The sequence below is a fragment of the Bos grunniens genome, chromosome 19 (assembly GCF_055505025.1).
Source record: "Bos grunniens cultivar Pamir isolate PY7600 chromosome 19, Bosgru_T2T1.0, whole genome shotgun sequence".
Lineage (NCBI taxonomy): Eukaryota > Metazoa > Chordata > Mammalia > Artiodactyla > Bovidae > Bos > Bos grunniens.
The window spans coordinates 9747853-9770174 of NC_141183.1; the positions used below are offsets into that span (position 1 = coordinate 9747853).

The 22322-nt window shown below is 48.8% G+C and overlaps 1 long non-coding RNA gene across 2 annotated transcripts; it reads right to left on the bottom strand.

Moving 5' to 3' along the window:
• Positions 1 to 2442: 2442 nt before the first annotated feature.
• LOC147351175 (uncharacterized) lies at positions 2443 to 16714 on the bottom strand. 2 transcript variants are annotated; one of them, XR_015147288.1, is made up of 3 exons: positions 16416 to 16714; positions 15152 to 15308; positions 2443 to 6023 (listed from the first exon to the last, which is right to left on the bottom strand). It is a non-coding gene; the product is annotated as an uncharacterized LOC147351175 (long non-coding RNA). The 2 variants fall into 2 exon arrangements; XR_015147287.1 differs by lacking the exon at positions 2443 to 6023 and adding an exon at positions 10006 to 10726.
• Between the last annotated feature and the right edge of the window lie 5608 nt (positions 16715 to 22322).

Genomic DNA, 22322 nt, shown 5'->3' on the forward strand with positions numbered 1-22322 from the left:
CTTTGTGCAGATATCTGACATAAACCAGGGAACGCAGAGGAAATCTCCAACTCTCCAAAAGTGAGAAAGGAGGTGTGGGGAAGGAACCCCGGCCTGACCCGTGGGGAGCTGGCTGGGTCATTCCATCTGGAGGAAGCGGGAACTGATGGAAACCAGATGCCCTGGGGACCCCTTGGAAGGCAAAACAGCGATAAAATGAGGGAGCAGAACTTTGCTTTGCAGACGGCGCTGGATTTTGTCTCGCAGGCTGGAGACAGTTCCTGATTGATGTTTACGTCTGAGTCATTCTCAGGCTGTTTATGAGACTGAAGGGGAGAGAATAGCAAAAACACAGGCATGCTGGGCTTTTAGAATAAAAATGGACTTTCTTCTACCTGGAATGTGGTTATGCTTTAAGTTGAGCAATCAGGGAAAACCTTGAGTCAGGATCTGGAAATTTCATTTCTGCCCAGTCTGGTCTTTTCATGTTTTGGGCTTTGGGGCTGGTTCCTCGGAGTCTCCCAAACTCTCCCCACTTCCTTGTGGAGCAAAGTGAGAATGAAGCAAAAACCCAAGTAGAAAACACTGATCAGGACTTCCCTGGTGGTCCAGTGGTTAAGACTCTTGTCTTCCAATGCAGGGGGTGCAGGTTCAACCCCTGGTCAGGGAGGTAAGATCCCACATGTCTTGAGGCCAAAACACCAAAACAGAAAACAGAAGCTATACTGTGACAAATTCAATAAAGACTTCAAAAAATCTAAACATACAGTTATCATATGGCCCAGGATTATAGTCTTGGACATTTATCCTGGAGGAAGAAAACTTATGTCCACATAAAAATCTGTATATAATTATTTGTAGCAATTTTTATTCATAAAAGCCAGAAAGTAAAGACAAGTAAAACGTCTGACAGTAGAAGTAGGATGGTTAAACAAAAGCTGGTGCATCTGTACCCTTGAATGCTGCTGCTGCTGCTGCTGCTAAGTCGCTTCAGTCGTGTCCGACTCTGTGTGACCCCATAGATGTCAGCCCACCAGGCTCCCCCGTCCCTGGGGTTCTCCAGGCAAGAACACTGGAGTGGGTTGCCATTTCCTTCTCCAATGCATGAAAGTGAAAAGTGAAAGTGAAGTCGCTCAGTTGTGTCTGACTCTACCCTTGAATAGCACTTGGCAAAAAAAAAAAAAATGTATTACTGACAACAACCTGGATAGATCTCAAGGGCATTACGCTGAGAAAAAAGGTTGTATCTCCAAGGGTCACATACAGGATGATTTTATATCATTTTGTCAAAATGACAACATCATAGAGATGGAAAAGGGATCAGTGCTTGCTAGGGGTTGTAGGCAGTGGGGAAGGTTATAGGCAGTGGGTGTGACTCTAAAGGATGTCGAGGAGATCTTGGTAGTGAGGGAATACTCCTGTGCCTTGACTGTGGTGGCTACATAAATCTGCACATCTGATCAAATGAGAGGACTGTACACAATTTTATGAGTGTCAGTTTCCTGGTTTTGATACTGTATTATAATCATGTAAGATGTAACTCGGAGAAGGCAATGGCACCCTGCTCCAGTACTCTTGCCTGGAAAATCCCATGGACGGAGGAGCCTGGAAGGCTGCAGACCATGGGGTCGCAAAGAGTCAGAAACGACTGAGCGACTTCATTTTCACTTTTCACTTTCATGCATTGGAGAAGGGAAATGGCAACCCACTCCAGTGTTCTTGCCTGGAGAACCCCAGGGACGGGGGAGCCTGGTGGGCTGCCATCTATGGGGTCACACAGAGTCAGACACGACTGAAGCGACTTAGCAGCAGCAGCAAGATGGAACTGTTGTGGAAAACGGGGTGAAGAGTACACAGGACCTCTCTGTACACAGTTTCCTGTTAATTTATTTTATTTTTTAACATTTTAACATTTATGTGGCATCTTTTTTAGATGTGGCATGGGATCTTTAATTGTGGCACGTGGGATCTTGTTCTCTGACTAGGGTTCAAACCTGGGCCCTGCATTAGGAGAGCTGACTCTTAGCCACTGGATCACCAGTGAAGTTCCCCTGTCAATTTATGAATATTTCAAATGAAGAAGCCGTTTGCTGTTTTTTTCTTTTTTTTAAAATATACACTGGGAAGGATGATATAAGTTGAAACATTCTATGGTTCTACTTTCTGAGAATAAATGAGGAAACATTGATTCCTTTTAGACTAAATATTCACAATGTAAGGCTAAGTAAAGAAAGAAATACAGATCTCTGTAATTTCCAAACTACTGGGGTGGGGATGAACTACCGAAAGCTCAATCAAAAAGACAAGAAAAGAGGAAAATATAAAAATGTAAAATAAGAAATTTCATAATATGGTAGCTACAAACCCAGAATAAGAATTATGATTATGAATGGACTAAATTTGCCAGTAAAATGACAGAGGTTATCAGATTGGACTAAAAAAAAAATTTACTATCAAGATACATTTTAATTACAAAAGATTCTGTTTAATTACAGAAAGATGAGGACTAGATATGAGAAGCAAACACTAGCAAGAAGAAGCTGGCTTATACTAGTGAGAGGTGATAACCAATTTCTTCTTTTGAACATTCATAGATCGACAGGAAATGGTAGACGTTTTTTTGGTTATAATTTTAATTGTTGATTCCTATTTGGTTGCACTGGATCTCTGTTGCTGTGTGTGGGCTTTCTGTAGTTGCAGCGAGCAGGGGTACTCCTCACTGGGGTGGGGGGTTTCTCATTGCAGTGGCTTCTCTTGCTGTGGGGCACAGGCTCTAGGCACGTGGGCTTCAGCAGTTACACTTCACAGGCTCTAGAGCCCAGGCTTAGTAGCGGTGGTGCACGGGCTTCGTTGCCCCTCATCGCGTGGAATCTTCCCAGGCCAGGGTTGAACCCGTGTCCCCTGCATTCACAGGCAGATTCTTCTCCGCTGTGTCACCAGGGAAATTCCAGGAAATGGTAAACTTCAAGGCAATAGAGCATCCACAGGGAAACTTGCATGTGAGTGTTCGTAGCAATGTTACTCATAACAGCAAAAATGTGGAAGGAATATAAACGTCCATGACTGATGAGTGGAGACACAAAATGTGGCACGTGCATAAAATAGAACAGTGTTCAGCATAAAAAGGAATGTTATAACGTGGATGAACCCTGAAGACGTGTTAAGGAAAGAAGCCAGGTACAACAACTTCATGTTCCTTTCATATCAAAGGCCAGAATGGACACATCTCAGAGAGAGAGAAAGTGGATTGCCTGGGGCTGAGAGGGCAGTGGTAGTGGTAATGAGGTGCTTGCTGACAAGCCTGGGGTTCCTTTTAGGGGCAACAAAATGTTCTAAAACAAGATTGTGATGACGGACACACAGCGCTATGACTCCTGAAAACCGCGGTACTATACGCTTGAAACTGGGTGACTCATGAGTGTTAACTGGACCTAAACAAAGCTGTTTTGGAAAAGAGACTTTAACAATCCCCCAAACCCGGGCCACAACCCATTTCCAGGATTCATAGTAGAATCAATTTCTAACAGTTCACATATTTAATTCGCATCAGAATTGGGACTCAGACATCAGTTCTTTCAAGAATTCTGGGTCATTGCAACATGCAGCCACTTAGAGCTTCAATAGACCAGGTGACAGCTATGTTTGCCCCAAACCCGAAAACTCTCAGCTAGACCTTCTGGGGCCCCCAAGTCTGACGCTCACTCTTGCATGGTGGCAGACACTCTATTCAGTGCTCCACCTGGCTGGGCAGAAGCACAAAGGCACCGGGCACCGTAATCGCGGCCCAGGCCACGGGCACGGTCAGCTGATGGACCTCCCACTCCTCTGCTTTGGGGCCTGAAGGAGCAGCTACTCACAACAAATGTCGAAGTGTTCCATCGTCTCCTGGAGATGTGGGTGCTCCCCGTGATGCTCAGATTATCCAGGGCCCGTAAGACCACATTCCAGCCTCCAAAACACCTGCGCTTCTGCGGCAGGTAGAGAGTCCAGGAAAAGGAACGAGAGCCTCAGATGTTCCACTGTCCCCTGGATCTGGCCTGCTCACCGGAAGAGGAGCTGAGAGATCCTGGGAAGGTGTCAGCTTCAGCAGAGACCCCGAGTCCCACACCACATTGGGTTGGAGAGGGTCCCCCAAAGATTCACGTCTACCTGGAGTTGTGAGGGAGACTATTTGGGAAGTAACTAGTGAGATGAGATCCTCCTGGATGAGAGTGGGCCCTCATCCAATGAAAGAGTCCTTATGAGAAAGCAGAGGTGCATAGGGCAGAGGCCATGTGACACAGAGGCAGTGACCACAGAGATGCAGCCACAGACCAAGGATCACCAAAGCTCCTGGAGGCCTTAGAAGTGGGGAGAGGCAGGTAAGCTCCCTGCCTTCATGCCTTTAACTCCCATCTTGCACACCAGGGTCAGTCCTGGGCAACAAGATGGCCAGATGATTTCTCACTGTGGACCAGAAAGGAAAAGGCTTTGAGATCAGAGGCTGCCTGACCACACCCACCTCTCTCCTCTGTTTCTGGAGGAAAGACATCATGGGGAAGGAAAGCACATTCAGATTAATACATTCTGCAAGGGGATGGTCCCCGGCAGTAACTGAAGACACTGGGCCACTCTGCTGCCCCTCCTGTGTCCCACCCTCGCCCCAGCAGATTGCCCCGTGAGACAAAGGACAGCACAGTACACTGCATGCTGGGGGGTGGGGTGGAAAACTGACCCCCCACGCCCACCCCATAGCAACAAGATCGTCTTGCCTGAAGTCTGAAGGGCTCAGGGTTCAGCTGAAGCACCCGCTTCCGCTGAAGGTAGCCAAGAAGCAGACCCGCAGGTACATCAGAGCTCGGGCAAGGAGGGCAGGCAGCTCCCATCTGTTCCCGTCATGTCAAGGTGGACGGGACAGGATTCTCGAGTTCCTGTGGACCCAGGGAGGCCACTGACGTGGCTGGAGAGCCAGCCATGCCTCCCCACATATCACCCACTAGTGGGCTGGGAGTGCCCCTTCTCATAAGAATGAGAGCAGAGACTCTGTCAGATCTCCAACACTGGCTGGCTAGGGGAAGAGAGGACAGTGCCTGAAGACCCAGGGGTCACCATGGGACAAGAGAGAAACCTCCAAGAATCTGATGGGAACCCCACCCCCATAGCCCTTGGCCAGCCACGGGCATGCACCTCTCTGGGTGACACCCCGAGGCTCAGTGCCCTCGGCAGGCTGCAGGTGTGGGCTCCTGGGATGTGAAGGGGTCAGAGGGCTCCCGCATTCTCCTCCTGGCAGCTGCGCCTGGGCTTGGAGAGGAACTTGGAGCAGACAGAGGTGGTGGACTCACCCTCGAAAGGGCTCAGATTTTTACCTGAGAGGGATGAAGCTTTAAACCAGATGCCGCTAGAGGAAAATGCCTGACGGAACTGTTTACTGGGTTAACAGGAGTTAAATTTAGTGTTCTTGTTGTCAAGCAGGAATGAGGGCCTGTCAGAGGAATGTCTGAGCAGAGACGAAAATAGAATCGCACGTCTGCACACAGCGGACTGAGAGCCGGCATCTCACACCTGCTCGAAGACAGACACTGACATCCGCACACTGAGCGCAGAACTTGAACAAAAGGACAGCAACCGTCACGGATAAAGAAAGGAGTTAATAAAGAAGCAAACACAAAGGAGCAGATCTCCCCAAGCCCAGGAAAACTCATCCTAGATCTGAAAATGAGACTGACAACTAGCAGTTTGAAAACATCAGCGAGACACGCACGCGTCGGGCAAGAGTAATCGAGAAAATGGAGAAACCGCAAATACATGTTAGGAATGAGAGCGTCTTATCTTGTGTCTTGTGCTTAGTCGCTTAGTCATGTCCGACTCTTTGCGACCCCATGAACTGTAGCCCACCAGGCTTCCTCTGTCCACGGGGAGTCTCTAGGGAAGAATACTGGAGTGGGTTCCCATGCCCTTCTCCATGGGATCTTCCCGACCAAGGAATTGAACCGCAGTCTCCTGCATTGCAGGTGGATGCTTTAGCAGCTGAGCTACCGGGGAAGCCCCTAATGAGGGCGTAGTTACTGCAAATAAAAAGGAAAGTTAGATGTGAAAGCTGTAGGTACCATTTCATGCCAATAACTTGAAATTCTAGAACAACGTTTTGAGAAACGTGGTCTCCTGATCATGCTGGTTCATCTAGTAAGTTTTCAAAATGGACAAACGTACATACACGTAGTCTTAGACGTTTATCACCATCATCCCCATCACAACCTGTAACAAAGAGATTCCTACTGAGATTAAATACTTTAAGCATGGGTCACAGGCTGAGGAAGAGTTTTGGCGGCCTCGATCATGGCTCTGTCCTGGATTTAACTGAATGAGACACTTGATTTTGGAGCAAAGGCAACAACTCGGTCGCCCACGGTAGCCAGGAGCCAAGCGGTCCGTCCTCCACTCTGCTGCAACAGAAGCACAGAAAACCAAATGGAAGGTGTGGCCTCAGTGAGAAGGGGAGAGAAAACCAACTCTTTTCCATAAATCTAGTTTTCAAATCGTTCTGTCCAAACAAGCTACTCCTTCCCAGATGGTCCCTTCCCCTCCACGAGGGTCCACCTTCAACGCCAGTTACCACTTTCTTCCAACTCCCCCAGGTGAAATTCTACCTTCGTCTCCAAAGACTTAATTGGAGTGAAAATCAATTCACAAAGCTTCCCTGATCCCCTGTCTCCCCAGATCTGACCTCCCTCCCCCGGGTGCCCCAATATCTACACGATGCCTCCTGAAGAACCCTTTCCAGGGCTCCTGGGAAGAAGGGCCCGCCCCTTCCCTTAGAGCAGAGGTTCTGTCTGGCTGTTTTTCAATCATTTGTCCTGTCTTCCTACTTAGGTGTCCAGGTACACGGTACTCATCCCAAGCCATTTTGCATGTGTTCTAGAAAACATGTTTGCCCATGTAACTAAAGAGAAGAATGGGCCACATTTGAGGCTCAATCCTGGAGGGCTCCCTAAAGAAAATGCCTGTACAGAGTAAAGAAAAGCTGCTTTGTCGGTGCGGACTCTGAACAGGGTGGTCTGCACCGAGTGGTGGATAAGGCCTTGGGACACCTGACCCGGCCTCAGATTTGCTGCTAACTCGTGTGTGTGACCACAGGCCAATCATTGACTTGTGGGCTGAATCACCTTTCTGTATTGAGATGTGAGGACCTTTGAGGTACACTAAATCCTAGAGGTCCTTTCAAATCCCCCCAGTTCTATGTGGACTCTATTATCTGTCAATCTCCTTATCTAGGAAGAGTAACCCAGCTGTGGGGAGGCATGTGGAACTCCAGGAATGCTGTGAGTGGTCATTTGAGGATGGCTCACCTGAGCCAGAGGGCATCTCAGGTGGCTCAGTGGCAAAGAATCCGCCTGCCAATGCAGGAGACACAGGAGACGTGGGTTTGATCCCTGGGTAGGGAAGATCCCCTGGAGAAGGAAATGGCAACCCACTCCAAAATTCTTGCCTGGAAAAATCCCATGGACAGAGGAGCCTGGCATGCTACAGTTCATGGGGTCACAAAGAGTCAGACACGACTCAGCAACTGAGCACGCACACACGCACACCTGGGCCGCAAAGACAGCCGCTCCTCACCCCACACCCAGTTACCTGGTCACTGGAACAGGTCTGGCCAGGATATTTGGCTGCTGGGGAGCTGTCATCACTTTTTAAACATGATGTGATTTTCAATTGGTGGCTGGTCCTTCCAGGGCCCTGACTGCAACACAAGGAACCACGGGGGAATCCAGAACTTGAAGGTGAGGGCCACCCGCCACAGGACAGTTTTGCTGGGGAATTCAGCTCTGCTGCACACATCCCATTCTTGCCTGAAGTTAATGACCATATTAGGTGGCAGGATTCAGGTTGTCCTGAATGCTTGTCCCCCAGGCAGGCTGCTGCTGCGGCCGTCCCTTTCTGAGGAAGCACCCAAGCTCAATCTGAACCACTGAAGAGCTCCTGTACCCACACAACCAGGCCCTGAGAACGTGCCCTGAGCCTCCTGTAGTGACACACAGCACAGGGGCTGCGACTACTCATAAACGGGAGGATTGCCTGTGACAGAGAACCTCCGGTTACCCTGCCATTGGGTAATGTGTTTAACAATTCTTGCCTGGAGAATCCCATGGACAATGGAGCCTGGCAGGCTACAGTCCACGGGGTTGCAAGAGTCAGACGTGACTTAGCAACTCACACACACATTTATAGACCCCATGGTCTACATGAGACAAGAGGCACAAATGGGAACTGTCCTGGGCAAACGGGACGTTTGGTCAAGCTGGCTGAAGGAAGCAAGCGCTAAGAAGCTGGGGAGAAGAACAAGAGACCTTTGTGGGCTGAAGAGAGAAGGACATTTCCTGAAGGATTAAGGAGGTTGGAGCTGGATTCGAAGGACACTGGCGTTAGGACCAGGCAGAGTGCTGGGCCCTGGGCTGGAGGAGCAGGAAGCCCCCAGCACCTTGGGCTTAAAGGTGGAGGGAGGGTTAGCAGGTCAGCAGGATGGGGAGAGCCACTTGCAGGAGCCACGGGCTGTGGTCAGGGGCTGTAGCCAGAGTGAGGTTGTAGCCAGACTGAGGGTGGGAGGTGGAGGAATGGACATGCTGGCCCAGCTCTCCTTCCTCCTCCCCGTGCACATTCACAATTCTGGGGTGCCACAGGGCAGTCTGCAGACAGTGGGTGGGGTGTCCAGGGCATCACCCCACGTGTTTGTCCACCGCATTTTTTAGACTCGAAAACCATACTTATTCTCTTGCTGTGCTGTGCTTAGTCGCTCAGTCGTGTCTGACTCTTTGCGACCCCATGACCAGAGCCTGCCAGGCTTCTCTGTCCATGGGGATTCTCCAGGCAAGAATACTGGAGTGGGTTGCCATGCTCTCCTCCAGAGGATCTTCCCAACCCAGGGATCGAACTCAGGTCTCCCACGTTGCAGGTGGATTCTTTATCAGATGAGCCACCAGGGAAGCCCATTCTCTTGCTATGTATGTGGAGTATAGTTTATGACAGCTGCTCTTCATTTCTAAACAAGAGCAGTTTGGCTTTCCACCATTTCAAAACAACAAAATTGGTTTTTCGTTTGTTGTAATCTGTGGGGGGAGCTGTGCTGGGTCCCTATTGCGGCACACAGGCTCTGATGCTGTGCACGGGCTTTCTCTCTAGTTGCGGCGAGTGGGGGCGACTCTTCGTTCTGGTGCGTGGGCTTCTCACTGCGGTGGCTTCTCTTGTTACAAAGCACAGGCTCTAGGCACGCAGGCTCAGTAGTTGAGGTGCGTGGGCTTAGTTACTCCAAGGCGTACGGAATCCTCCCAGATCAGGGATCAAACCCAGGTCCCCTGCATTGGATTCTTAATCACTGGACCACCAGGGAAGTCTCCAGGATGGGATTTTTAAAGGATCATACTTTAAAAAAGTATGTTGCAGCCACAGCCGCAGACTGGACATCAGGAGTGGAGCTGGGTGAAGGGGTGGTGCGGGTATTGGACGTCTAGGACCCTGTCTTGGTCCCTACTAACAGTATCCATAGTTGTGAGGACAACTCGAGCTGCTGTCTTCTGTGTTCGTCTCAGGGTGGGCACCTGGTGTGGAGGCAGGAGTCATCATGAAGATCGTGAGCTGGCAGGTGCCAGAGATAGAGAAACTCAACGCTGCACCCAGAGCCCCTCCCCTTGACATCCGTCACCGCTGATGCCAGGGAGGCTAACTTGGGGTGGCACTGAGATGGGGCATGTGGGGAAACGGATGCGGTCTTGCAGCTGAAACTGCTTCCTCTATGTCCCTTTTCCTGCCCGGAACACAGACCTGCTTCTGGGGGCTGCCCTGGCTGCTACGGCACCGTGTTGGGGCAGCCATGAGGGTGCCATGCTGAATTGGCAGGGCGACTGAAACACCCCGGGCAGGGACCTGCCTTCAAGCTCCTTGTTGTAGGAGGAAAAGACACCTTTGCTTGTTCAGGCCACTGTTGGTTGGGCTTCCGCTACCTGCAGCTCAAAGCCTTCCTGAGACATTCCTCATGGTGGGTAATACAAATCCTGGCTTTTCTGATGCATTTAATGAAAAAACCACAAATAACCAATTCAATGGCCTCATCAAAACAAGCATCACGCATAGCATACGTAGAAGATGAGCAGCTGGTGGGGAATGTCCTTTAAGGAAGCAGCAACCCTGAAGGGAAGAGACTCTGAGAATTCTATAGTTCTCCACCCACACCTGCAGATCTTCAAAACGTGACAAGAGCACCAGGCTGGGGGAATCCTCCAGGCAGGGTCCTCAGAGTGGGGTCATGGACCAGCTTTAGGGAAGGGACATCACTGGGGTTGTATGAAAGTTATCAGTACATGACGTGTGCAAATTCTGGGAAATTTAACCATAGCTTTTAGCAAATATACAAAGAGCTTCAATCATGAAGGACCACAGTCACCTTCAGATGATCCAAGCAAATCAGCCTGCGCCAGAACCTGGTCTTTTCTGCCGGGTATTACATCAGGATGTGTATCAATGTCAGGAAAACTTCTAAGAAGTTAACCCTCAAAAGGACAAACATTGTTTTCTTTTTTTTTTAATGATGGCATCCTCCTGAGTTCACAGCCCTTGTGAGATTCCTGGGGAAGAGCAGAAAGTAGAAATGCTTGACAGGTGAAGCCTGGAGGTGAGAGTCTTCTGCTGGGACTCTCTTGTGGTCAGTCTACAAGGAGGGTTCATGAGAAATAGCATATTTGCATCATCTCCAAGTGTCTCCTCCCTGATTTCCTATCAGCTGCAGGGAGAATAAAGAAACAGCGATTATGCCGTGAAGGAACTGAGCATACTGAACCAGTAAGGGGTGTTGGACCAGGTGCCCTGATGGGGTGCCCTTTGCAGGTACGGCATCCCCATACAAGTTGCTGCCAAAAATGCATAACCCCCATCTGCTCCTGTGGAAATGTGACATAAACCCCAAATAAGGAGCCATCTATTATTTTCCAAAAGGCCGGTATGAGGGGTCATTCTTGCAAAAAAAAAAAACCCATGTTGGGACTTCCCTAGGGTCCAGTGTGTAAGATTCCGAGCCTCCACTGTAGGGAACCCAGGTTGGATCCCCAGTCAGGGAACTAGATCCCACATGCCACAGTGAAGACCCAGTGCAGGCAAAAGAAATACATATTTTTAAAAAGATTTTTTTAAATGTCCATGTCACAGCAGATGAAGAAAAGCCATAGAAAGTCCAGATTAAAGGAGGCTAAAGAAACAGGACAACTAAACGCAATGCCTGATTGTGGACTGGATCCTAGACTGGAGGGAAAATGCTATAAAAGACGTTACTTTGGATCAACTGACAAATCTGAATTCAAACAGTAGATCAGACAAGTGTTGCTTCCATGTTAAATTTACTGATGTTAGTAACTATACAATGGTTTTATGGTTATGTAAGTGGACATTCCTATTCTTAGCAATTATGCACAGAAAGGTTTAGGGCTAAAGGGCTGGGTGTTTGCAAGTAACCTTTCTAATGGTAGAGAGAGAGCACACAAAAATAGTAAACGGGTGAAATATTAGCAGCTAAGTTTGGGCATACAGGTGTTCTTTATAGTAAAAATTTTGGGCAATTTTTCTGTACTTTTGAAATTCTTTCAAAAAAGAAAACAATCTAAAAGGCAGGGCCCTTCCCTCTGTGGGTTGGGGAGGTGACGTGGGGGAGACAGGACCGTGGAGAGGCAATTGGTGTCCATGTCAGGCAGGGGGGTGGGGAGGATCAGTGAGATCAGTGAGGATCAGGATCAGCTGAGAATCAGTGATGGAATCAAACGAAGAAGGAAAACAGGTCATCGGGAATCATTTCACTAATCTGCATCAGGGATTCACTCATCCTTTTGACCCTGGAGCCTCCCTAATTCTTATTTAAAAGTCTTACGTCTTGGAATCTTGAGCCATTTGGCTGATAAACAAGCCTCACTGTTCTTGAATGGAGGGAAGCAGACCCTCCCAGTTTCCATTATTGATGTGGACCAAGCCATAGCCGGAAAGCCCAGTAGCCACTGGTGGGGCCGACAACCAGGCAATGCCATCAAATAGGTGGGTCCATCAGGGAGTCTAAGTTTGAACAAAGGCCAGGCTGCTGCTGCTGTTCACTAGCTCTGCACAAGGAAATGCCCACCAGATGCAGATGAACAGGTGGGAGAAAGTGGGATTTGAGCAGGAGGACCTGTTCCTGTCCCCAAGGGCCTGTCAACAGCTCCCTTTGTTCCCAAGTGGCTGCCTGCCGCTGATCAGCACTTCCCCGCCACGTCAGAAGGAAGCTGTGCACAATGCGGACTGATGGTGATTTTTTTTCTCTTCCAGCTCTAAGAGCATCTTTGCTTTCAGCTGCCTCGGTGAAGTGGAGTTGAGTCATAGAGATGAGCAGAGATGCCCAGACAGCTGGGTAGAGTGAGGACAGGGCTGAGAACGGAATCACCAGGGGCTGGAGGGCTGATGTCAGTTAGGAGGACACACAGGGGCATCTCCAGGGAACACAAGAACATGGTCCTGCCAGAGGTCAGGGGTCAGAGCGCCCGAGAAGGTCCCTGGTCTGGAGGCCTGCTCCCTGACCGTGTACACCACCTGCCTCCAGCAGCTCTTCCAAGACTCTCAGAATGACAGGTGAGTGTGCTCAGTCACCAAGTCATTTCCGACTCTGACTCTTAGGACCCCATGGACTATTGCCTGCCAGGCTCCTCTGTCCCTGTGATTTTCCAGGCAAGAATACTGGAGAGGGTTGATTTCCTTCTCCAGAGGATCTTCCCAACCCAGGGATCGAGCCCACGTCTCCTGCATCTCCTGCATAGGCAGGCGGGTTCTTTAACATTGGGAAGCCCCTTGGAATGACACCATCACTCAAAATTCTGCCCAAGAACCACTCATCAGTCGTGATCAGTCAACTATACCCACTCTGTGGCAAGTCGTTCTCATCGATTTTTAAAGGATTTTTCCCTAGATGGCTACTTGGATCAGGTAACTGGACACAGCTGGCTGGGAAGAGAAATGACAGCTGGCATTTATGCTCTGGGCAGCGAGTCTTCGTATTTCTCTGGCCTTGTGACCCCATCTGTGCTTTTCAAACTAGAAACAAATATTTTTAATGCTTCTGAGAAAGGATAAATGTCTGAGGATAGCCAAGAACATCTCAAAACCAAGGAATAAAAAGGGAGGTTTGACTCACCAACTATTAATAGCCTCTTTAGAAACAACTGTAATGAAAAGAATACTCTTGGCACATGAAAAGAAGCCATTCCAAAAATATATGGGAATTTAACATATGATAAAAGTGGTATCTCAATGGGAAAATGAAAATTTAATTAATAGATTGTGTTGGCATTATCAAATACTTCTCTGGAATAAAATAAACGTATATCCTTTCCTCATAACATAAACAAAAATGAACCCTTGATGGATTAAAAATCCAAAGGTCAAAAAAAGAAAATTCATATTAAATATTAGAAGAAAATTAAGGGAACTATTTATTTTGGAGCAATGGCAACCTCTTTAAGACAAGAAACTCCGAACTATACAGAAAAAAATAGACATATTTGACTCTATAAAATTAAAATTTTGGAAAATATAACACAAAGTCAAAAGGCAAGTATTAGACTTATTTATTAGATTAGATTGATTGATTAGATTATTAATATTAGATTATGCTTATAATATATAGGTAAGTATAAGTTTAATATCACTTAATATCACAAAAACACCTACTAATTTATTTTTAAAGACAACCCTAGGGACTTCGCTGGTGGTCCAGTGGTTAAGAATCTGCCTTGCAATGCAGGGGACACAGGTTTGAGCCCTGGCTGGGGAACTAAGGTTCCACATGCCAAGCAGCAGCTAATCCCAAGTGCCACAGCTACTGAGGCTGCTTCACAATTAGTGAAGCTGTGAGCTGCGACAAAAGATCTCGTATGACAAAACTAAGACCCCATGCAGCAGACAACTAAAGACGTAAACATTTTTTTTTTTTTTAAGACAACCCTAAAGGAAGATAGTCACAAGGCATGAACTGGCAATGCCCAGAGGGGAAAATTCAAACGGATACAGCAAAAGGGTGTACGTTGGCACGTGAAGATCACATAAGGACTCAGGGAAATATACATCAAAACTCCCACGAGTTGTCATTTCTCACTCCCCCCAGCTCTTTATTTTGCAAATATTGATATTTCCCCCCAGGCTGCAGTTTGTGAAGTCTGATTTATTCTTTTTAAAAAACGTGTGGTTAGTATTTCTTGCACTAAGAAATATTGAGATGGGACAATTACGCAATGTCGCTCAGCCTAATAAGCGCATGTTTCCCCTTCTTCATGAACCCGAACTAACTCAGCATCCAGAACGTATTTAGTCAATGGTCCCAGCCAAGCAGCTGAAGTAGGAACCTAGAACAATGAGCTCTTTGTGGCCACAACGCTCAGCGAGGCAGCTTCCTCAAGTAAATTAACTAAAGACGGTCTTCTGGGGAAAAGTTGGGGGAACCTTGCATTTTTGTTCTAGCTCTCACCGTTTTTAAACAGGCCTTTAGAATTTTCTCTGCATTTTGGATTCTATATCAGACTATGGTTTGAATGACAGTTTCTGCATCTTCCATAATCAACCCATTCACTCAAATAACATCCTTCGCCCTTTTGTGGGCTGCACCCCACAGGCCAGCAAGCTTCGTAGCTGCCCAGCCTCGAGACCAAAGAAAGAGACCAGAGACAACACAGAGACATCAATGGTTCACTGGAAAGAGGATCTTACACAGGGGTCCTGGAGGGACACCCCACCAGGTGTGGCAGACCCCAGCCAGGACATGGCAGCAGTCTTTGTTGCTCGGGAGAGAAGGAGGCTACTGTTTATTCGGGGAATTGACATCAGGTGGGCTCAGAGTTACCAGGGACTGTTGAAACCCTACAGCGGAGAGGGCTGGCTGGTCAAGTGAGGGAAGCCAGCAATTAGTCAAGCAGGGAATACAGAGAACAAGAGAAAGAGACATCTTCAATTGTCTGACCATACTCCCATTGTTTCAGTGGGTTTTCCCCTACATTCCCACTTAGACTTTTAACTCAATCTGTGTAGGAAGTGATAGGATCAAAGTAACGATACCCTTTTGCATATTATTGCAAAACATCCCACTTTCCAAACACATAAGAGAATGAGTCACACAACCTGGAGAGCACTAGACCACAGTGCTTACCTGAGTCCAGGATTGACTTGAGGGAGTCCTGATCACCAGAACGGCATGCGGATCCCACCTTTACCATGTGCTGCCTGGGGGACCCTGGTGATTACCTCACCATAGGTCCTGACTATGCAAACATCCAACTCCAAGGAGGGTCCTGGTCCTGAGTTGACTTAACCAAAGAAATAATATGTTTATAACAATAGTAGGAAGTCAGTAGATAATCATCATGATTTCTTACATGAAATGCCAGACAACTGAAGGGCACTGCATAGCAGAGTGATATCCACATGGTATTTAACCAGTCAGCATTCAGGGATAACGATGATGGGAATGGAGGAGCGAGAGCTGATGTAACCAGGGGGTGAGCTGCCGTGCTCTCGTTCTGTTTACACTGGGCACAAAGGTGATGCAGCAGTACGTGGACACACCAGTTGTTTAAGGGAAAAAGCAGCGGCTGTCTAATCCAGGGGTGAGGAGGGGAGCTTAGTGGACAAGTAGCACCCGTCCGGTGGACAGAAACAGGTCAAGGGTCAGAAGAGAGGGGTGAAACCCTAGAAACAGGCTCCTTCTTTCTCCTCCCTATGCTGCTTCCCCTCTTATATCTTCAGGTCGCCTCCATCCTTAAAAATCTGGACCACTTTAAAAAGAGTCAGAACAACCATTCTGACAAACTATTAATGCACCTGAATCACGTTTGCCTGGGTTACAGAAAACAAATCCAGATAAACTATTCACACAATCCTGTCTGCTTCCACTGCAGGGGACATGGGTTCCATCCCTAATCAGGGAACTTACTAAGATCCTGATTTTTTTTTTTTTGGTGCAGCCAAAAAAAAAAAAAAGTTTAAAAGCAAGGCCAAGACTGGGAGAAAATATTTGCAACACATATATCCAATTAAGGACTTGTATCCAGATTCTATAAAGAATGTTTACAACGCATTAACAAGAAGACAACCTGAATTTTTTTTTTTTAAGAAAAGGGCAAATGACTTGAGTAGACAGTTTTGCAAAGAAGAAATACAGCAAACAAGCCAATGAAAAAATGCTCAATATCATGTCACTAGGAAAATGCAAACTAAAACCACTATGAGATATCCCCACTAAAGCTGGTAAAACCAGAGACTGACCGTACCAAGTATTAGCAGGGATGCACAGCAGCAGGGACTCGGGGTGTTGCTGCTGAGAATGTGAGGGACAGCTTACTTGAAAACGTCTGGTGTTTCCCTCAAAGATGCCCTCGCTCTACAACCTAGCAACCCTGTTCCTGAGTACTTACCAAGAGGTTTAAATGGGGGCACTTGTCCACACCGAGACTTGTCCATGCAGGCTCGTCACAGATCACTCAGAACAGAGAAAAACTGGTGGATGGATTGAGAATGAAACGCCTCCCAGCATCTAATGATTCACGCAGCAACATGGGGGCAGCACAAGGGCAGCCGGCCAGGAGCTAACCCAACTGGGAGACCTCAGAGAGGGCAATGCAGCCATGAGTGTTGGGCGGCAAAGGACTTCTCTCAACCTTCTTGTTATGGGGATTTCTCAATAAGCCTGCCCCAGGAGAGGACAGCTGTGACTGGACACTTTCCACCCTGGCCTGGGCTCGGCTGGGGCACCAGGATGGGGGCAGAGGGCCTCTCTGCTGCTGGCTTTGGACCTCAGTCCGTGTCCCTGCACCTCGGGGCGGGGCTTTCTCGTGGTCCCGCCTCTCCCAGGAGTAGGCTATCTCCTCGCGTGCCTCCTCACAGGCAGAGGGCCTCTGCTCCTCCAGCCTCACCCTCCAGCCTCGGTCTCCATCTGTGTTTTCTGCTGCTCCCTCGGTGACTCCAGGCTTTTGTTCTGTAAAGGAGAGCTTTGAGGGCTTCGAGGAAGCTTTCTCGGCTGCCTGCCCTGCCCCGCCCCGTGAGCACGGCGCGGTCCCTGCGGAGGGCCCCGGGGGTCTCGGCACCCACGGCTCTTGCCCTCAGCTGCCCTGCTCCGTGCGTGCCTGCCGCGCTTCACTAGAAGTGAAGGGCTCACCTCCTGCCCAGCTCTGCCCCATGACCCACTCTCCTGCCCTCCTTGGAGGCCTGCCTGTCTTAGATCTCAGGCAGCTCCTTGATGGGTTTGGAATGATTTTGTAGATCTGTCTAGACTTCTTCTGTTAGGATGAGGGTGTGACTCTTTCCAGCTTTCTGTGTCCTAAATGAAAGCCAGAATATCTAGCTTACGGATTAAAAAAAATGGAAGGTTGAGGGAGTGACAAAATGTGAACGGCTGGAAATACTGGGCAGTAGGAATATGGGCTTTTGGTATTATTCCTCATGCTTCTTCGTATTTGTAAAATTTCAGGGACTTCCCTGGTGTTTCAGTGCTTAGGTCTCTGTGCTTCCACTGCAGAGGCATGAGTTCCATCCCTGATCAGGGAGCTAAGATAACCTCAAGCTACACAGTGAGGCCCCCAAATTTAAAAATAAATAAAAATGAAAATTTCAACAATAGAAACAATGTTTATATTAATTTATATTTAAATATACATTTATAATAAATATATTTATATTGTTTAAAATATTTATAATAATTTTATAATATTTATAGACTTCCCTGGTGGCTCAGATGGTAAAGTCTCTGTCTCCAATGCAGGAGACCTGGGTTCGATCCCTGGGTTGGGAAGAGCTCCTGGAAAAGGAAATGGCAACCCACTCCAGTATTCTTGCCTGGAAAATCCCATGGACGGAGGAGCCTGGTAGGCTACAGTCCATTGGGTCGCAAAGAGTCGGACACAACTGAGTGACTTCACTACTATCTTATAACATTTATAAATATATTCGGGGCTTCCCAGGCAGCACTAGAGGTTAAAGAATCTGTCTGCCAATGCAGGAGATGTAAGAAACATGGGTTCGATTCCTGGGTGAGGAAGATCCCTTGGAGAAGGAAATGGCAACCTACTCCAGTATTCTTGCCTGGAGAAGTCCATGGACAGAGGAGCCTGGAGGGCTATAGTCCATAGGGTCACACAGAGTCAGACATGACTGAAATGACTTAGCACGCATGCATAAATATCTATTTATAAATAAACAGTAAACATTTATAAATAAGTACTGCTGCTGCTAAGTGGCTTCAGTCGTGTCCGACTCTGTGCAACCCCAGAGACGGCAGCCCACCAGGCTCCCCCATCCCTGGGATTCTCCAGGCAAGAACACTGGAGTGGGTTGCCATTTCCTTCTCCAATAAATAAGTACATATGATGTCAATTCAGAGGCAAACTGGACAGAGCTGTGGGTGACCTGGGAACCCACCTCTTTTGGTTGGCATTTGAAGTTGGGGGCACAGCCTCGTGGGACTGAGTCCTTCACCTGTGGGATCTGATGCTGCCTCTGGGTATGTAGTGTCAGAACTGAGTTACACTGGCGAGCATCCAGCTGGTGTCATGGAGGGCTGCTTGGCTGGGGACAACCCCCATACATCTGGTGGCAGGTTAAGGAGAGACTCACAGGAGGTAGAAGCAGCGTCATCCTAATACATCGCCCGTATTTTCTCTCTGTGGACATTTCTAGAGCCAACCTTTGAAGGTAAAGTTTAAGCTACAGACAAGGATATAAGCAGTAGTTGCTTGGAAAGTTTTACTGAGGCCAATTACACAAGACACGCACCAACCAAAGTCAGTGTTTGCATGTAGCCACATCCTCTTTGCCCGGAACCTGTACTTACCTAAGAACAGGCCAAGGGCCGAGTGTATTTGAGGTTTGGACTCTGCTCCCTGGGAACTGACTACCTCTAAGAAATATTTGGTGATTTGGACTATTTCCTCACTTCCTTATATTTCAATCCAGAGACCAAGTCAAGGAAAAAGTCACCTGGTCTCCAGGGCTTCTTCTTCTGTTTCAATAGGCTCCCCAGACCCAGCGTCCATCCTTTGCACGCCTGAACTTCAGTGGGGTCTCCCCCGTGCGGTGGGCACCTGGAGGAAGGCAGATGCCCTGGTTTAACATCCGGCATATGCCACCCCCACGGGGGCCCTTCTGTCCCTCCTCCCGCAGCATCCAAGGGAGTCCCCAGCACTGCTGAGCAGACCTGCAGCATCATCCTCCAGTCAGTGCAGAAGGTGGCATCTGAAGTCTGGGGAAAGGGTGCCCAGTAAGATGTGAGCGTCATCCACAGGCAGATACTTTACAGGTGTGGGTGGATCTGGTGCCAAACTGAGTCAACCGTGTCGCATGTGCCCGGGAAGAGCCAATGCCATCGGGGCAGGCTGAGCATGAGTCTGTAAAACAGATGAAAGGACGTGAGGTCCAGCTCTTCCCCTGCACATCTGCTAAGATTCGCTTCAGCAAATTCTTCCCCAGAGTGAGGGGTTTCTTCCCAGGTTTCTCTGTGCCATCTGTGTGAGCCAGGGTTCTCCAGAGGAACAGAAGCAACAGACCCCAGAGCTTGCTTCCTCTCTCTCCAATGGGTGAAGACACCGCAAAAGGCAAGACAGCCTTACCAGGAACTGAGTTGCTGCCACCTTGACTTTGGACTTAGAGCCTTCAGAACTGTGAGGAATAAATTTCTGTTGTTTTGACCACCAGGTCTGGGATATTTTTGTTGCAGTAGCCCAAGCATGTGTGTGAGTGTTAAGTTGCTTCAGTCGTGTCTGATTCTTTGCGACCCTATGGACTGTAGCCCGCCAGGCTCCTCTGTCCATAGGATTCTCCAGGCAAGAATACTAGAGTGGGTTGCCATGCCCTCCTCCAGGGGATCTTCCCGACCCGAGGATCAAACCCACATCATTTTATGTCTCCTGCATTGGCAGGTGGGTTCTCCACCACTGGCACCACCTGGGCAGCCTGTAGCCTAAGCAGGCTAAGATAAATAGGTCTATTTAAAGATTATCTCTTCTCTGAATAGGTATGGATCACATAGGGAGCAGACACGGTGAAGAAGCAAACTTTAAGCAAGGCCTCCTCCCTTTCCAATCCACCTGGCGCCTCTGAGCTCCGAGGACAAAGGTTCGGATGGGAACTGTTTAACCTGGGGCCGTGGAGGGACTCAGCCCCAGGAGACTCCACCCACTTTTCATCTGGGGCTTCCTGTGTACTTTTCTAGGGCAGACCATCCGTAGCATGTATTAGCTTCAGGGAAGGTCCCAAGGCCCACAGGTAATAAGAACCACTTCTCTGTAGGCTCTGGGTGATATAGATACAAAAACTTGCCAGATGTGGACCTTTCCCTGCGAAGAAATGACAGTTTCTCACGTGGAAGGGGCTGATGCATGAAGTTCGGCGTTCTCAACAGGGGGTGGTATCTTCACCCCGACTCATAAAACAGAAGGAGACGCAGCTTTAATTCCTAGAAGATGCTCAGGGAGCCTTCAGACAGGGGCACTTGATGCCTGCAGGAGAGACTGGCTGAAAACGTGACGCTCTTGGAACCCTCGTTGGCTGCGCCTGAGCAAACATGCCCCGCCGTGGTGTCAGGTCCATGTGGCTGCTGAAAGGAGGGTCTATCCACCCCGCCCCCTCGATACAGGGTGATCTCTTTAGAGGGACCACATTCTGCTGATGGCTGGGGAGACGGTGCTGAAGCAGACAGGCTGGCCTGCACAGACACTCACCCTCAGAGCCCCCCAGTGTTCAAAGGCTGAGGTCAGCCTGCAGAGAGTGTGGCCCCTATAGAGACTGGGGCAGCGAGGAAAGCAGAGCCCATTGAGAGTAAGGTGTAAGAGCTAGATGGCCCCCCACCCCAGGTAAAGTCAAGCCCTGAATGATGGGAGAAGCCCCCGGAGAGCTTCCAGAAGGGCCTCTCGTGCTGGACTGAGACTGAGCCAGTCTGAGATCATCAAGCTGGTGTAGGACCAGGCAGCACTCCCCTCCCCACCCTCTGGAGGTTGTTTTGAGAGCACAAAGTGAGGAAAGTGCCCATGGATTTTGCCTAGGTTGAGAGACAAACCGCTGTGAAATTAAAATTCAGTGTCATCACGGGAAACTCGGCAAGCAGCACAATTAAGAGCGTTATTTCCAAACAGAAAAGAAAGAGTCAGCATGATGTGAATCACAACAGGGAGAGTCCAGGGAGTGGTACGGAATTTGGGATGAAGGCTGGGAGGACTCCTGAGGATGAGGTGGGGAGGGGCCCAGTTGGGACTTTAGGGATGAGCAGAAGCATCCCAGGAAGAGGGAGATAGGGGGAACTTGCAAGCAGAAGGCACAGTGACTTGAGGAGCTGGGAGACAGACAGTCCCTGAGAACCGGGCTAAGAATCCAGAGGCTGGAGGGAGGAAGGAACCAGGAAAGGGGCAAGAAAGAGCCAAGAGTGGGAGACAAGCAGGTCTAGAATCCTGGAGGAAGAAACTGGAGCTGCCCAGAGGGGCAGAAACAGCCTTGAAGTGAGGCAGGGCTGGGCTCACCCAGGTCACCAGAGAAAAGTGGATAGACCACCTGCAAGGGAGTGCCGAGCACAAGGTCCAGGAGGTGCTGTGTGCTCTGGACACCCGCAGAGATGGAGAGGCTGCAGGAAAGGGCGCTGGCCTCATGGTCCAAACTGGCAGGTCATGAATCCACTCGAGCAACACCCAGGAGCACATGTTATCACCTGGCAGGATGCTAATTTTTTTAGGTGGTAGTCAGGGACCTCCCTGGTGGCTCAGATAGTAAAGAATCTGCAATGCCAGAAACCTGGGTTTGATCCCTAAATCAGGAAGATCCCCTGGAGAAGGGCATGGCCACCCATTCCAGTATTCTTGCCTGGAGAATCCCATCAACAGAGGAGCTGGGGGGCTACAGTCCATTGGGGTCACAGAGAGTCGGACACAACTGAGCGACTTTCACAGGGATAGTAAAGAAATAAAAAGGCCAGGACACAGGTGCTCAATAAATTGTAATTACGTCTTGCTTAAGAGCATTAAGATCAGAGGAGACTGTGTATGACAATCATTGACGATGTAACACTAAGGATGCTGGCCAGGAAGATGCTAAGCAGAATCCTGAAGCATCAGGAAATATACATAGATTTGTTTCCATTGAGTTTGTACAAAGACCTAAACCAAGAGCAGAAAGGTGATTCCATGTGATACAGTGTGGTGAACCAAGAGGAAGGTTGGATTAAGGAAGATAAGGCTAGTCCGGCAGCAGGCCTCTGGTCCCCCTCGGTACAGAACTCGAGTTCTGGTGCCCGAGTCATGTGACCATCTGTGGCTAACGGGGCCAAGGTTTTCTACTGTCTTCCA